This window comes from Apodemus sylvaticus, chromosome 6, assembly GCF_947179515.1.
Source record: "Apodemus sylvaticus chromosome 6, mApoSyl1.1, whole genome shotgun sequence".
Lineage (NCBI taxonomy): Eukaryota > Metazoa > Chordata > Mammalia > Rodentia > Muridae > Apodemus > Apodemus sylvaticus.
Window position 1 is genome coordinate 127,600,143 of NC_067477.1, and position 18,511 is coordinate 127,618,653.

Below are 18,511 nucleotides of genomic sequence, written 5' to 3' on the forward strand. Positions count from 1 at the left end.
TTGGTTTGGTTTGGTTTGGTTTTAAGTTGATGGATGAAGGCTACCCTCAGGGTGTTTTTCCTAAAGGTTAATCACAGTGTTATAATCATTTGGACTGAAAATTAGACATGAACCTCAAGCAGTAGTTTGTCATATTTCATGACAATAGAAAACAATGATCTTGGTCAAGGTTTGCAATGACTTGACACAGGCTTTGCCTCTTAAACATCCTACCACTTAGTACAACCACACCGGGCACTAAGCCTCCTGTGCACGAACATTTAGGGAATACCTAAGTCAACCATAAAGCAGGTTAGCATGGTTTGACCTCAGGGATTTCACCTTTGTCTTTGCTAGATGACCACCTTCCTGCCACTGTAAATTCAATTCTGTTTTTCAAATGATTCTGCTATGTATGTTCACAACATTTTTATGTGATGAATTTCTATTAGTGCCAAGAGTCAGGTAGAAGAAGGTATGGTTAACAGCAGCTACTCGAGGGCCACAAATAAGACCTGTTAGGAAGGATATCTTTTCGCCATTCGCCATTCGCCATTCAGTCCCTAGGAATCAAGGACATCTGGATGCAGAGACCTTAGTGGTTGTACCTGTTGGTTTATTTTGGAAGAAAGAAGCATGTCTAGTGTTCCCTCTAGTAGAATACGCATGTCCTGTACTCCTTCATCTGGAGATCTAGTTTGGCATTACCAGTGGGTTCTACAACTATGTTATGGTCACTTAGAAACAATCACAAGATTGCTCAAGTTCCTCACAACTTCTCATGGAATATATTTGGCTATCGTTTTTTAATGTAACAGGTAGAGGGCAAAAGAGCACAAAGAGAGTAATGCACTGTGAGAAAAATATTTTAAAATCTCTTTTTATTCCATATAGTAACCTACATAGGAGGTTTCCAAAAGTGTAGAAACAACTATCAGACAAGCACACAAAAGTGATGTGGATGTCCTAACAAGCACAAGGCTTAGCATCCCCTCCAAAAAAAATTGCTAAAGTAAAATGCAATTGAAAAAGCTTGGAGAAACATCGCCATGCTTCTGGTAGTCCTGACTTCCATTGGGTAGCGTGATTTCTCACTGTCTCAAAACCTCTCTGATGTTTTTTCCTATCCCAGACCGTACATGCTTCGTCTGCTGTCAAGGCCTTATTTTGGCTGGTCTGGTTGTGGATAACCTTGGGAGGTGCTCCATGCCCAAAGCAAATGTTCCTCAAACCAGAAGGACCATCAACCTGTTTAGCTGCTAACTCTGTCTTCATTCACAACTAGGAAGAATGTCTCGAGGAAGTTTTGCTTTCTCCCTCTCTGGGATTCTTTTAACTTGAAGTTTCCAATTTAATTATGAACATTCATTGAGTTCTTGTTGACCACAAAACACCATGCAAGTGTTTTTATACAGCATGTAAAAAATTAGTAGACATTTGTTTACAGTAAATACAACTAGCTGAGTAAGTGTCTCAAGTGCCAAACCCAGAGGACAAGAAAGAAGGCCCTCCCTACTGATGGATAAAATCAAGCAAGCAAACAAACAACAAAGGAAATATTTTACTCCCCTGACACTCCCCTGTGATAGGATTGTCTTGAACACTGCAACTCTGATTACATCTCAATATTCCTTGTGACTGTGAATACATCTATATTTCTATAGAAGTTGAGGGTCTGTTTCCTTTGTAACTAGATGAGGCACAGAGTGGTAGGGCATTTAACCAAATTCCAGAGCCAATCACTAGCAAAAAGTAAGGCCCCAATGCAGAAATACATGTCTTCAAAGTAACGTGTTTCTCTCATGCCCACTGTATACTGTTTCTCTTAGATTAAGGAGTAGGGTGGATCATGTGTTCTACCACCATATGCCCTTGCCCTAAATCTTGTTATATATTTTCAATTCATTCATTCATTCATTTACAGCCCAAATACTGCCCCCCCTCACAGAGTCCCTCCCCCTAAACCCCCTCTCCTTCTCTGAGAGGGCCCCCATATCCTCCCACCCTGATGCATCAAGTGTATGCAGGATTAGGTACATCCTCTTCCAATGAAACCAGACAAGGCAGCCATGGGGACTGAGCTGGACATCTGCTGGACATGGGGCTTTCTTCCAGCCTTGTATATTCTTTGGTTGGTGGCTCAGTCTCATCCATGAATAGTGATACCTTGACTTCTTCCAGTCTAATTTGTATCCCCTTGATCTTTTGTTATCTCATTGCTCTAACTAGAACTTCAAGTACTATATTGAATAGATAGGGAGAACATGTGCATCGTCTTGTCCCTGATTTTAGTGGGATTGCTTCAAGTTTCTCTCCACTTAATTTGATGTTGGCTATTGGCTCACTGTATATTGTTTTTATTATGTTTATGTATGTGCCTTGAATCCCCGATTTCTCTAACCATGTGGTTTTCCTCAGAGCTGCTAATATCTCTTTAGTTTCCTCAACTTAATGGTTATTTATTGACACTGGTAGGACAAGTATGATCTTTGTAGACACTGTTTCTAGGATTCTCATTGTCTAATAGATGAGAACACTGAATCATAGCTATACCTCTGCGAACACAGTGAGGATATAAGCTTCCCACAAATGCTGTCATCATCACTGATGATGATTACCATTGGTCAAAAGTAACTTCCCAGTGGCTCTTGGTGGAGCCCCAACTTTTCCATTATCAGCCATTATCATACCACCCCATGGGACCAGCTCCCTGTTGGCTTATTGAGAGATGAGAGAAAGGAGAAAACTTATGTGGTGGTTTGAATATGCTTGGCCCATGGAGTGGCACTATTAGGACATATGGTCTTGTTGCTGTAGGTATGGTCTTGTTGGAGGAAGTGTGTCATTGTGGGAGTGAGCAATGAGACCCTCCGGAGGCCTAACTACATGAGAGCCAGTCTTCTCCTATTTGTCTTTGGAACAAGATGTTGAACTCTCAGCTTCTTCTCCAGAGCCATTTGTGCCTGAATGCTGACATGTTCCTGCCTCAATGATAATGGACTGAACCTCTAAACCTGTAAGCCAGCCCCAATGAAATGTTGTCCTTATAAGGGTTGCCTTCATCAGGGTGTCTGTTCAGCACTAAATCTCTAAGACAACTTCATGGCCTAGGCAAGATGGAAGGAGAGATAACTGAGAGTCTTGGGTGCTTAGCCACAGCAAGAACTTGAGGAATAGACTAAAACAAAGGTAATGAGTAAGAAAAGGCCATGCTTATATCTAGTCTCTTTTTGTGATGGTTTTCCATGCTGCAATGTGGTTACTTACTGGGTCCCATTTAGAACTTATTAAGGACAACATGCAAATATGCCAATGATGCAGAATGGATGGTTCTATCATTCCAATAAGAGAAGGAAAACAGGGAGTCAGGGTCTGCACGGTGTTTGAGTGGGAATAAAGGGAAGGCTGCACCCCCATATCCTTCACCTGCTGGGTGATGTCACCAAGAGGGCAGCAGAAACATCTGTGCTGAGAGTTCCAGGAAATTTCACTGTAAGGAAACTATGGCCAGCAATTGCAGACACAAGGGTTCTCCAGAAACCTGAGTGCCCAGAGATCCATGCACTGGTTAGGTACTTATAAAAGAAGGAACAGTGCCACTTTGTAGGAAACAGGGCTCAGCCACACAGGCCTTTGCCTTTCTTATGGAAAAATGCATCTGGTTTTGGGAACAATAGCAGAAGTTTGAGCAGATTGGCAAAATGTTTTGGTTTGTGTGCTAAGATGTTACTGGGTCCTTACCAGGAAGAAGAACACCCTGTGCCTTCTTCATGAAACCTGTTTGGGTTTGGGGAGCAGAGACCACTGCGGCAGAGAGCTAAATGAAAGGGAATTAAGGACAATTCAAAAATTTGTTGTTGTTGTTGATGATGATGATATTTTTGCTTCCATATAAACCAATTTTCCCATGGGAGAGCTTCTGGTCTCCAAACACTCCAACTTCCCCACGTGGAGCCTAGATGGTCAGCATAACGGAGTCCAGATGGAAAAACCACCAGAGGAGTTAATCATCTCTCCAGACTGGGAGAATATGGCTTGCTTAATTTTGTCCACATAGATTTCTACATTATGCTCATTTTTCCATTATTTGATGATAAATGTTGCTCTTAGGCCTAAGGAAACCCAAGCTAATTGCTCACTCAATTTTCTAGTTCATATTTTCTGCAATGGACATAACTTTGGGGGAGCAGTTTTCACCCTTTTAACTCTCCCATTCAATCTCAGACTTTTAAAAAAAAGAAAAATATGTATTAAGAAAATGAAGCCAAGTGAGGCAGAGTTCAAGAGTGGGGAGAAAAACACTGATGTAAAAGATACAGCAATAGGAGCAGCTGCAGGATGGACAGAGTAGGGAGGAGAAGGGCGGGTGGGCGAGACGGTGGATGTTAGCCAGCAGAGCCAAGCTAGGCCATAGCAGGGGGAAAGGGGGACAATGGGAAGCTGATAGTTATGAGTTCCTCTACAACCACAGAGAACTAGAGACTGTGCTTCGGTTGTTCACAGAGGGGCTTCTAACTCTGCAAGACCTTTGATAGATCCTTGAAAAGGAAGCTGTCAGAACCTCTGCCAAGCAGATAGAGTCAGCTCAAAGTCAGGAGAACCTACATCTCAGCCTCCTGAAAACAAATTTGAAGACACAGGTGGTATTGTTTCTTCCCATTTTAGTTAAGGAGTGAATCTGTGTTGGGTCGCTTCTCTTGCTGCCTTCTATTCCCCCGCCCCATGATTCCTTGGCAGTTCATGCCTGCTCCAGTCAAGCCAAATGCAAACGGTAAATCAGGGTTAGTAGTCTATTCACTCCAAAGAAGAGTCGAGTCAGAGGAACTGAGAGGAAGGTGCAGGCCAAACCCTAGAGCAGCCTAAGCTGAAAGGGAGGGAGCTGGAGTTAGGAAAGTCTCCTTCTTTCCTGTTGGTGGCCATGTTCTGGGGATTGGGGGGATGGGGAATCCAAAAAAAAAATAAAGATTTCAGGAAAGCTGAAATAGGCAAGGACCTTTTCTAATAAAGCTATAGGGAGGAAAAGATGCTACATGCTTTTTTAAATACAGTTTTATTTTATTGTCAATGAAGTATGTGAAGTACTTTCTATGACAACTAGGGCTTATTTTTAGACAGAATTCCCCTCCACCCCCCAGGATACCATCTTATCACTTCTATATAAGCCTCCTTCTCATGCCTCCATGCCAAGCACCTATAAAGCAAGTGCTGCCAGACTGGTTTTTTCGACTGTTCCGAGCTGTTGAAGGAGGCACTCACTGCCTCTTGGCCTGTGGCTTTCTGCAAACAATCTGGGATGGTCTCTTGCTGCTGTGGCAGCCAGCTTCTTTTACTGGAATTTTATCTGCAGCTGAGCAGCTACAGCTTCAGCAGTGGGTATTGTTTTTGGAACAGCCAACAAGGACAGCTGTCTGGTTTGGTTCCAGTGATAAAAACACTGACCTAGAGTGGCTTAGGAGGGGAAGGGGTTTATTTCATCTTACAGGTCACAGGCCATGGTTGTGGAAAGTCAAGGCAGGGGAACTTACGTCTAACCACAGAACTCAACTCACAGCCTAAGAATTACAGCTGAAACCATGAAGTACTGCTTGATGACTTGCTCAAAGACTTGCTCTCAGCTAGCGTAGGAACAGCTGACCAGGAAATGGTGATGCCCACAGTGGACCCCTATATCAATTCATAATAACAAAGACAAGTAGCAGTATGGTATCATTCGATTTATTTCTAGAACATCCATGTTTAGAGTATTTCCAGAGGAGAGAAATATCTTTTTGTTTGCCCTCGGGCCAGGCATTGTAAACTGAGGGGTGCCACCTTGGAAAGTTTGCACCTGGAAGGCATAAAAGACTGCAGGAAAATTTAGTTGATATTTTCATACTGAAATGAGTATGGATATCTATATTATGAGGCAGACTCATCTGGCGATGGCCTCCTGAACATTTGAGAAGTTGTGTTCTTCGGGTATGGACTCGGACTTAAGCCTTACCCTTGCTTGACTTTGAAGCCACGATCTGCTTGACAAAATATTCTTTTATTATCCCCTCTATCCCTTCTATGGGATGAATAATTACAAACAATTTGACTAAAGCCACCCAGATACTCTATTCTTTTTTGCTTAAGGGTCTTTGCTTTGCTAAAAAAAAAAAAAAAGTCTGTTAAAGATTATCCTTTCTCCCATCCTCAGCACCACCCTTAGAACCTAGACAGGCCTAGTTTGAAAATTAGAAATCCTGAGACCTAGAATGGACTCAGAGCTTTTGGGTCTCAATTTTTTTAAAAAATGAGGAGGATGGATGGAGGGAAGGAGAAGGAGAGAGGCAAGAGGAGAGGTAGGGAGAGAGGGAGGGAGAGAGGGGGGGCTTTAAGCTGAGATGAGATGAGTTGTGGGAACTTTGGGCTCAGCAGCAAAGCACTAGACAAACTTGTTGCCACCAAAGGCTAGGGAAAATTTTCAGTGAAAACCAGATTTTCTTTTTTCTTTTTTCTCCCTTCCAACTCTTCCATTTCTTACATTCAGAGGCTATCCACAATGCTACCTAGCCCACCTGAGTCTGTCACAAAGTCTGAGTGTGTTCCACCCTTCACCTCTATGTTCGAGGCAATTTTTTATTCCCAGAATACTGATATCAATCCACTAAGGTAGATTTTTGTTAATTCGTAACTTATTCTTGGAAAATGTCATACTTGGATATAGTATATCTGAATCCTATTCACCCATATCCTTACCCTTCTCCCATTCCTTGTAGCACCCGTAACACATTGTCCTCCTATCAGGCCCTTTCTCTCTTGTCTTTTATTCCATTTCTCTCCTTTCTTCTTTTTATATCATCCAGAGCCCAGCTGGCATTGCCTATGTACACATGGGTATGGGGCTGAACACTGGGGCATAGACAACCTGTCAGAGGCCACAGCCCTAAGGAAAAAGTGACTGCCTCCTCCCAAGCAGCCACTGACTCCATGGATTCTCCCACTGAGGATATTATACACGAGTTAATACCAAGTTATGTGTGTGTCAATTTCAGTTAACTCAGATCCACTCAAAATAATCTCTAGTGAACAGGCATAGTCTGAAGTTAGAGTGCTGACCTAGTGTGAAAAAGACCGTGTGTTCAGTCCCCAGAAACTCAGATATGCACATGCAAGGCACATACACAGGCATGTGCACACACATACATGCACATACTCATGCACATGCACACACATGCACATGCATACACACACATAGGCACATACACATAAATGCTCACACATGTATACATACACACATATCTCCAAATGTTCTAACAAGTATGGAAATATTTACCTGAGACCTGCTTCTTAATCACTATTACATGAAATAAATGTAATCAATGAAACCTCGTTCGTTCTCATTTCTCCTCAAAACTCTGCATCAGAAGATCCATACTTAGAGGGGGTGTGGGTGATCCAAACAGAGAAAGCTTGGAATGATGAGGCCTCTGTTATCATCCACTATTTCAGAGCTAACAGAGAGCTTCACAGAGGTAAACACACGGGAGCTGAAGTCCCATGGAGCAAAGGACTAAAGACATAGAACTCCAGTGCTTCATGGTCCAACCTGACACTGTCTAGTCCAGCAGCCTAGGCGATGAGCCCTAAAGATTCAGAGGATGTTGAGAACAAAAGAAGAAAGGTGCAATATGTATGGTTCTTGGGCTTGCCTAGGGTCAGCCCTGTAGTTGATGCATACATAGATCCACCTTTTACTAGCCTTGACTGAGTTCATCAGGACCCCCACAGTTTTCACTTATCAGACCTGCTTCCATCTGGGGAGCCATTGGAGGCTAAGGAAGACTTTAGGCTGCCAGCATACTGACTTCAGGTCACACCTATTTAGACTTAAGTATCCACTGGTTGCCTAGCCTGTGCAAGGGCCGATGTGGGATATGATACTTGATTGGCTTAAGCGAACTTGAAAGGAACCTGTTCCATTGCTTATCTTCCACATGGGCTGATTTCAAAGCCTCGGAGTAGATGCTGTTCTCCCTCCTTCTCTCACACTTGCACACAGGCTGCCACTCGTGGGCTCTCCTGCAGTTCTTATTCATCATTCATCGATCTCCTAACTTCCACTTGCTTGTAGTTGTGGTAGCCTGTGGCAGTGGATGATCACTTTATTCCGAAGTTTTCCCTGGGTGGCCCAGTACAGTTCAGACCCATGAGGATCGCATGCAAATTCAAAGGTCTGCTTTCTCACAGAGGACAGTTAATAGCAGCAAAACACTATTATGTGTGTGTGTGTGTGTGTGTGTGTGTGTGTGTGTGTGTGTGTGTATCACTGCCAGGCTCACCTTTGAAACCCAAAAGAGACTGATTCAGGACTGGGGGTGAGGTGACATGGTTATGAATACCCCCAAGACATAAGGCAACAAAAGAAATAAAGATAACTGGAAGATAAGTTTTAGTATGTGTTTTATTTTCCTAAACTCTGGGCTTTCCCTCACATCTTAATGGTTATTGGTTTTGGTGGCTGACCAGCATTAGACCCTATGCCTTAATACTCAGATCCCCCATCACCAATGTCTCTCACTGGATGCACAATTAATGCTTAGCACAAGACAGTTCTTTCTTCTGGGTTGAGAGCTGGCCCGGTACAGCTATCCTAATGGATATCCACTATGTCTCCAGGGGCAACTATCAGAAGACATTCCTTTATGTTGCCAAACTCTCCACTAAGAGGGTAGAACTTCCTCCTCTCACTGACTAGTGAACTCTCAGTAAACACCATTAGTTGAAAATAATGCAAGACACTCATTCTCAACTTGATCTTCATTCTCCAATGAACTTGCTAAGATATGATGCTTGGGACTGAAGAGACAGCTCAGTGGTTAAGAGCTCAGACTGTTAGTCTACAGGACCTGCGTTTAATTCCCAGTGCTCATACTGGGAGGATCAACTGCCTGTAACTTCAGCTCCAGGGGGAATCTAACAACCTGTTTGGCTTCCTTAGGCACTGCACTCATGTGTACATAGCCACACACACACACACACACACACCTACATAATTAAAAATGAAATATTTATTTTTTTTAAAAAAAGAACATGCTCATATCATTGAAATCAAAACCACTTGAAGTTAGGTCTAGCATCAGTACTTCTCAAGGTGTCTGGATTAAGCAAATGAAGGCAAAGTTCAGACCCATAGATTCAGAACATTCCTAACTCCTGGTCACCCACCACTGCTCCTTGGCTTTTGTCCTTACTTGAGTTTAAACTTGCAGAATGGGAGCTGGAGCAAGACTGGTGGATAGCAAAAGGGGCGAGATTCAACCTCATTCTTTTAGCCCCTGACTTCCATCCATCACTCCATACTGTGAGAGAAGTTAAATAGCAATGGAGAAAATTCTAGCGATCTAGATATCCCTAAGATGGAGATTCTTGGGACAGTGTCAAAGCTTTATCTTGCTTCTTTCCTGGGATGTCTAAATATCATTTCAGTACAATGTCCGCTTTTGTTCTTCTCCAACTTCTCGTGTATGTGGCATGCCCAACTTATCATGTATGTGGCATGCGTGGGTCACAGCAGCCATAGAAAGCTGGGACTCATTCTCTTCTAATTAGCAGATGCCTCACTGACCGAAATTATGAGCCAGGAATGGGGCCAGAACAGTGCTGGGAATGTTAGTCCCTGTCAACAGGCCCAGAGCTTGTTTGCAGAACTGATAAAGACTGGGAAGATGTCACCACTGCAGTAAAGGACTCATAAAAGACTTTTGTCCTGTGCCTGATAAATGTTACTTGGCAATAACTCCCAAATTTGCTTTTGGATAGACAACAAAGTCAAGTGTGCCCCCCCCACCTTTAAGAGGTAATTAGACCGTGAGGTTTCTGCCCTTATGGAAGGATTAAGGCTGCTATCAGAAATGGGTTTGTTATAAAAGGCCAAGTCCAGTCCCTGTTCTGCCTCCTACCATGGGGTGACACTTCAAACTCCAGCCTCTCAGCAGTAGATTTTCTAGACTCCATAGCAGTAAGAAAAACTTGTTAAGTCTGGCCTTGGTTTCTAAAGGAAGAAAAGTCTAAAAGCTTTGAGACAAAACTGATTTCTCTTTGACTGTTTTAACCATACTTTACTCAGATCAAAGCCTGGCCTCCCTCTGACCCTCACCCCAGCCCATTCCAGCCCAAACTTGTTTGCTACTGTTGCCTTGACATTAAGACCACGCTTCATCCTGTGCTAGGCTAGGTCCCGGTGTTCAGTATTGTGGGTGGGGGACAGGTTATAGCTTCTAGTCTCAGGTTCTTTCATAATACATGTGTACATCTGTATAAAAGATGCCCTCTGCACTGAGCTGGTGGCCAGTGGCAGCAAGCAGGGAGGCACCATTATTGTCTTTCTCTATCAATCCTCCCTGACCCATGTCCTCAGTTAGGGCCAGGTCAGATTATGAGATAGTTTAATATATCTGAACTGCAAATGCTTTTCCCTCCAGTCTCTTTATGTAAGTTAAGTCAGCAAACAGATATGGAGATGGAGAGGGAAGAAGAGAGCAGGTGATGGCGCCCAGCAACAGTATCTACAGGTGATGGCATCCAGCAACAGTATCTACAGGTGATGGCATCCAGCAACAGTATCTACAGGTGATGGCATCCAGCAACAGTATCTACAGGTGATGGCACCCAGCAACAGTATCTACAGGTGATGGCATCCAGCAACAGTATCTACAGATGATGGCATCCAGCAACAGTATCTACAGGTGATGGTGTCCAGCAACAGTATCTACAGGTGATGGTGTCCAGCAACAGTATCTACAGATGATGGCATCCAGCAACAGTATCTACAGGTGATGGCATCCAGCAACAGTATCTACAGGTGATGGCATCCAGCAACAGTATCTACAGGTGAAGGTGTCCAGCAACAGTATCTACAGGTGATGGTGTCCAGCAACAGTATCTACAGGTGATGGAGTTCAGCAACAGTATCTACAGATGATGGCGTCCAGCAACAGTATCTACAGGTGATGGTGTCCAGCAACAGTATCTACAGGTGATGGCATCCAGCAACAGTATCTACAGATGATGGCGTCCAGCAACAGTATCTATAGGTGATGGTATCCAGCAACAGTATCTACAGATGATGGCATCCAGCAACAGTATCTACAGGTGATGGCATCCAGCAACAGTATCTATAGGTGATGGCATCCAGCAAAAGTATCTACAGATGATGGCATCCAGCAACAGTATCTATAGGTGATGGCATCCAGCAAAAGTATCTACAGGTGATGGCGTCCAGCAACAGTATCTACAGGTGATAGCATCCAGCAACAGTATTTACATGGGATGGCGTCCAGCAACAGTATCTACATGCGAGGGCATCCAGCAATAGTATCTATGTCCTAAATAAAAGCTGCTCTCAATAGATACTTGCCTGCAAACTTGCCTGCAAATTCTGGGAGGACCAATTAAGCAGTTCTTTCCAGAATTTCAGATCATTTCCACCTCAAAGAGCTTCTTTGAACTTACGAAGTACATCTTCCCAGAGACGTATACTCAAAAACACAGGCATTTCGGGTACATTTAAGCCCCAACTATGAGCTGGACCTGATGACTCACAGTAGTGATCCTAATACAGGCAAGGCTAAAATAAAAGAATCATCCTGAGACGGAGATCAGCCTGGGCTATGGAATGAGACTTTTATCTCAAATAACAAAAACAGAACAAAACAAAACAAAACAAAAAAAACCTGAAGAGATTCCAGTTATGGCATTGTCTTGATATGCATTCCCTGCTCCTGGTTGTTCTTTAAGGAGTAATTTTTGCTTTCCTTTCAGTCCACATGCAGTAAATCTGCACTTCATAAGACGTGGCATGTATATGTTACTTGGAATATGACCAAGGAATTGACTCAGAAATGTACATCAGAACCAAGTGAAACAAACCAGCATTAATTCTAGACTTGGCTTTGAGCAAGACTCTTTACTTCTAGACTTAGAGCCACGAGGATGAGGCCAAGCTGCTGGCAACCACTTGGTCACAGGAAGTTTATGTTAAAAGAGAGCCCACTGTGAATAAAAGTCAGCCAAGAGTTTAGGGGAAGGAGGCCTTTTGACATAATTCAAAACCCGAGCCCCATCAATGAGTCAAGTGTAGCTGTCGGTCTTTCAGCCACATAAGAAAGCACATTATCCTTTTGTTTAAACCAATCGTGTTGCTTTTCCATTGGTTGGACGGAAAAGTTCCTAACTATTACCATCCTCTTTTAATGATGATTGGATTGATTCCTTTTCATGGAGAGGGACATGTTGTAGGATAGAATGGTGTAAGAACATTCTCTACGAGGCACAGTGGTCTGCGAATGACCAAAAACTTGTGATGGTAAACTGAGGGTCAGTGTAAAGTGATGTCCAGACACATGGGTGTGACTTCAACTCCTCCTGTCACAACTGAGCGAAGACAGAATATATGGGCTTCTTGTGTTTTCCTGAGGTGTGCTAGAACTGAGGCTAAGAGAAAGGGCCGGGCTAAGGAAAGAGGAAAGCAATTGATAGGTATTGAAAACAAGCAGAATCTTGCCCGAGGTCATGTTTTCATTAATTGACTTTTGGACTTGTGCCAAGAATAGCAGACTGGAAAGCCTTGTAAAAATAAAACCTATGGAGTGAAGAAAACTTTCTCATAACAATCCAAGTGAGAGTAATGATGTGAGCTCATCCAATTTGAAGGATAAACAAGTTAGGTACTCCACGAAATGGGACTGAGTCATTTTATTTCACAGATAAATGCCATGAAATAGAGGGTAGACAAGGGATCTGGCTTAAGAAGACTAGGGGCAAGGAAAGCGGAGACTAACTCTTCTACTGGAGGGCACAGAAAAGGGATGACACATTCCTCAAGAGCAACTGACCCTAGGAACTCTTCAAAATCTGTGTCCTAATAGCATTCCAACACACGCAGATCACAAGAAACTCGATGTGGAGACGCAATTTGTTAAAGCCATGGAAGAATAGAAAATTAGACTTTATTTTCTATTTGCAATTGACGAGTTTGGCTTCCCCAGGGCCAGACAATTAAACGGCTTTCAGATATCAAGTTCTGTGAAAACAGAGAACTTTTTTTTTTTTAAGTTTCCTTTAAAAGAGTTCTTCCCATCACTTTTTCCCTGCCATTACATACACAGAAAATAACAACTTTGTAGAGGTGAGAGAAACAGATCATTTGAGGCAAAGGTTGTTACCTCAGACAGACACAGAGTTCCCCAGTTGAGAAATACCTCTTTTGGCTAGAAGTGATCAGGAAGCCCAGGCTGTCTATAAGACCAAGTTTGCACTGAAGCCTTCTGGGAAAGAGGAAAAGGCCCTAAACTAGAGGAAAAGGCCAATGCTTTGGCTTTAGCTCTGTTATTTGTAAGACCCTGAACAAACCTCCATCTTGGGGAACACTGGTCTGCTTATGTATAAAATGGTGACATAAACTGTCCCCTACCTCACAGGATCACGGTAAGAAGCAGGGGTATAATGTTCCTCAGGATATTTTACAACCAGAGAGTGCTATGGAAATACATAGCTACCCCACAATGGACCCTGGGTTCGTGTCCTGATCCCAACCTCTTAAACTACAGGTTGCAACTCCATATGCGGTCATGTGACTGAAGTCGGGGGTTGGAAAAATTGTGGAGGGAAAAAGTTTCTAAACTCTCAACAACCAAAAATTAATTCAAAATCTATCACGTGGTGAACACAAGCTGGCTGTTTGTCTCTTTGTTGAATCGCGTGACTTAACTGCAGCTTTATCTCTGCGTGCACGAGGTAAGCTCACTGGGCATGCTGTCCACCCCACGGCACCAGTGTAAGCCATCTTAGCTCAGACGCAAGACTACCACACGTGACGAATTCTAACGCTGGAGCACACACCATCTAAACATAATGGTTTAATTATTGGAAACAAATGTTTCCCTACAATGGTTTCTGAGCATGTAAGTATCAAATTAGTATATCCTTGGGCTGTTTTTGTGTTGTATTATTTGATTTTCAAAATTGTCTTTTGGGTAGCTGACTTGAATTTCATTTTTAAAAAATCATTAAGTGGATTTTGACTCTGAATTAAAACGGAATCTCCAACAATTTCTGCAATAGCTCTAATCGTGTTTCTGCCATTTGTCCTGTAAGAAGAGGCATTTGAAGCGGCATTCTTAGCATTGGTATTTATAAAAGTAAAATCTTGATCGACTCTGAAAACTTTTAGAGATACTCTGTGTCCTGCCAGAACAAATATCCATCCAAGATTTCATTCTTTATGTGAAAATAAACAAGTACATTCATCTCATTTGTATCAAATTTGTATCAAGGCATCTGTTTAATTAATGGATATATGTATGTGTGTACGTGTGTGTGTGTGTGTGTGTACAGGTATGTATAATTGACTTATAATAATAAATTTATTTATGATTTACCAGCAAATGTTTCTTTATATACCTATTTTATGTAACTATATACCAAGGTCTTGTGAAAATTTCTTGAACAAAGAGAAGCCCTAGGAAGAGAATGGTTATGGAGCAAGCATGTGGTGGAGATCCCCCCACACACTCCCAGCGGTTCTCAGCCACAGACCGCAGCTGCCCAGAGAATGCTGCTGTGGAAGCTGAGGCGAGGTGCATAGTGCGCACGCGTAGGAGGCGCCTCTGAGCCGGGCTTTTTAGTTGGGCCAAAGAGCTGAGGGGGTTTTGGCTTCCAGCGCACCTCTGTTGAAATTCCCTGGGGAATTTTGTTTTATGAAATTCCCAGCAACTGTGAACCTCGTTGGCTAGTGATACAAAGTCGAGAGAACCTAGCTTACTGGTAGGTTAAAAACAAAAGTATTTGAAGTCAGCTGGGAGAGCCAGGGGAGGAGCTGAGCTCGCCCATGGTTCCCATTATACATTGACAGAAGAGGCTTCCATTTTTTTTTTTTTTATTGCCAATTACTTTTCCTTCCAAAGCCAAAGAAAATATAATTGAGGTGAGCCTTTTGGATTAGGCCCATCTTTCACCAAGCTCCCAGATGGTGAAATCCTTACGTACAGGTGGGTTGTGCAATTTTCAAGATTGCATTAGAAATGACTTTATAGACTAAATTCTTAACACCAGAGATGCTGGCGTTTATTATAGCATAGTTGTCATATATCAGCACAGAATAAGCTCCTACTCTCCAGCATGAGGGCCACGTTGCTGAGAACAGAGAAGTGGGAGGCAGGTTTGATATAAACAGATAATGTGAAAATGGGGGAAAAGTTATTTTTAATGGCTTTCCAGCCAAAGCCTTAATAGGACCTAGGTGTATCTGGACTTCAGTTTGAAGAGCATGTCCTCTGACATTTACTAGGAAGGCATAGAGGACCAGGAACCGCTCTTCATAAAGTGACATCTGTAAGGGATCCCTTAACTTTTAGTCTGTAAGTGAGGTTGTGTTTAAAGAGGCACTATGGTGTAGTGGCTAAGAAGAGCTAAAACCGTACCAGGTACCTCCTGAACACCGCTCTCACCGTGTTCTCTCACCTGCTGCCGAGGTTGGGCTTGTCTGGGCTAAGCCATTTCTGCTACCCTGAGCAATTCAATAAGTGTCCAACCTGGTTTAGATTGTTATTTAAGCAAACCAACTGCATTGTAACATTCTGAAGACAAGGGGAGACATTCGGATGTGGTTATATACGTGATGTTACCAATAACGTATTGTTTGTACTGACAAGTGTAGTAATGTCACTATGGTTATGTAGGAAAACACCCCACATTTTTAGATGCACATGGTAAAATGACGTGATCCTTTGATTTGCTCTAATATATATTTTAGCCAAAAGAAGTTAAGAAAGAAGGAAAAGTCACAGAAAATTGTTTTTTAAAGGACAAAAAGAAGCTTGGCTATGCGTGCCTGTAATCCCAAAACTCAGAAGACTGAGGCAGGAGAATGTTTAAATAGTTTGAGAAACAGTGTGGGCTACATAATCAGATCCTGTGCCAAAAAATCAAAAGCAAAATAAGACTGACAGAAAGAAATACAAATATCCAAGCATCATTAAAAAGACAGAAAATAACCTGAGAAATATATTTAAAGCAATAAAATAATAATTAATAATAAATAAAATAAAAATGATAAAGCAAAAATAAAATATTGTTGACAGATAAAGCATCAAAATCCTGATACATCCGAGTACCTTTCATAGAGCCATAAGTCATGTGTCAAATAGAGTGTCAAACACATTTCAGTGCAAAATATTGAAATACAAAGAAGTAGATGTATAACATTTCAAGTTTTTATTGTTTTCTAAAGCCTTAAATAGCCTACCATTCATAAGATACTTCCTAAATTGATATTACTCTTAAAAATAATAACATTGCAAATTCCTTCTCTCAGGGCTCAGGGAACCCTGTAGAAGAAGAGGCAGAAAGACTATGACAACCAGACGGGACGGAGGACACCAGGAGAACACCGCCCTCTAGTCAACATGATCGAAGCTTGTCTGGACTCAGAGGCTGAGGCGGCACTCACAGGGCCAGCCTGGCTCAGGACCACGTCCTTGGCGTACATGATGTGGCTTCCAGGTCAGTGTGTTTAGGGACTCCTGAGTGTGCCAGCAAGTAGGTCTCTGCTTCTTGTGCCTTCTCCTGGGCGCGCTTCCTTTGTTTGTTTTGTCCAATTTCGAGGTGTTAGTTTTTGTGTTATCTTACTGTATTTTATTCTATTATTAGCCCTTAGAAATCTGTTTGTTTTCTAATGAGAGAAAGAAAGGAGGTGGATCCAGATAGGAGGAGAGGAGCGAGGAAAGGGGAGGCTTCCTACTTGAGGGTGGGGAAGCTGTAATCAGGATATATTATCTGAGGGGAAAAATCTATTTTCAATAAAAGGTGGAAAGAATGTGAAACTCTAAAGGCCACAAAAATTGTCATATTTATTTATTTACAATTTTAAAATAGATAATTTGTTTTAAAAATTAAAGCAATACAACATTCCTAATTGAATGATGGTGGTGGTGATGAAGATGACGATGATGATGATGAACATGAGGTGGGGTGGGGCTAGGGCAAAAGGGAGTTGGGTAATTTTCAAAATGGATTGAACCTCATATTTTGAAAGCTTTGCTTTCTGGCAAGATTCATGGTCTTCCTCCCACACTCTGGTGTGAGGCCAGCATCTGGATTGCTACTCTAAATGGATTTTTAAAAATTCATATGGGTTCTGAAAGAAGCATCCACTGTTGTGGAGACTTTCTCAGCCCCCTCGGCAGTTCTAAAAGTAGTGGGATCTGAAGAAAAGCCGTGTGTAATCATATGGATGAACACAGAGGGCATTTGCTAAATGCAAGAAACTACAAGCAGAAATCAAACCCATAAAATCTCTCCTGTGAACAGAACGCAGAATAGCAAAACTCACCAAAGCAGAGAGGATGGAAGAAAGGAGAGGCTAACAAAGGGAAATTACCAGTCCCATGAGCTGAGTAGACTTGGGACATCTCATGTAGAGCAGATGGCTATAGTAAGCAACACGGGGGCATCCATTTGCTATTTGCCGAGGGAAGACCTGGAGTGTCCTTAGCGTATGGACCCACTGAAGGCGACTGTGTGAGATGGTGGGGAAGTTACCTTACGTGCTGTGCATAAATCAAAACATCAAGTTCTGTACCTTAATTAAATTCAGTGTCTATTTACTCGACTATAACATGGCAGAAAAACCAAAACAACGGAAGAGATGTGTCCATTCAACTACTGTTGTCCCACCCCATCCTTTGTGGGATCTACAGTCCTGTGCTGCTAATTCCTGAGGCAGAGAGCTCAGGAGCAGAGGGCTAAGCCAGATGGAGCACAGCATAGCACGGAGAGCCTCAGATGCCTGGCATGCCTTCCAGTCTCAAGGATTTCCCCAGCTCTGGCTCTCCTCTAAGCAATCCCTGGCTCAAACACTCAACTCTCCAACCGCTTTCGTGGAGAATTTACACAAAGTGGCCAGTTAGCATCTTGTTAGCTAAAGGGATTGGGGTTTGGGGCAGCTGGGGCAGCTGGCCCTTTGGACATTCCAGCTTTTACACTGGAGAACAGAGGCTAGGAAGGGAGGCTTGCCCGGCTACAGAGGTGAGCTGAGCAGAGAGAGGAACATGGCAGTGTGTCAGCTGCAGTCATGTGGACAGATCTCAGGAGGGGAAGGCCAACAGACATCAGGGAGACACTATTTAGTTAGACATCTAAGGACAGGAGGAATGAATCAGAAAAAAAATGACTGTTATATAGTCAGCACGTGGGGAAGGGAGGGGGCCAGGCTGAGTGAAGACAGAGGAGGGCAATGTGAGGAGACCGATGGAAACCCTGCAATACCAAAACAGAAATGTCATCTGTTGCATAGTATGATGGTTTAAATATGAAACGCGTGCCCCCACCCCATGTGTGGTGAAAGGTCCTCAGCTGAAGGCACAGTTTCGAGAAGCTGTAGAAATTTTAAGAACTGGGACCTAGCTGGAGAAAGTAGACCATATGGGACATGCACTTAAGGTGTATATTAGCCCCGGGCCATTTCCTGTCGTTTTCTACTTCCTGTGTACGGTGTCATGAAGAAACT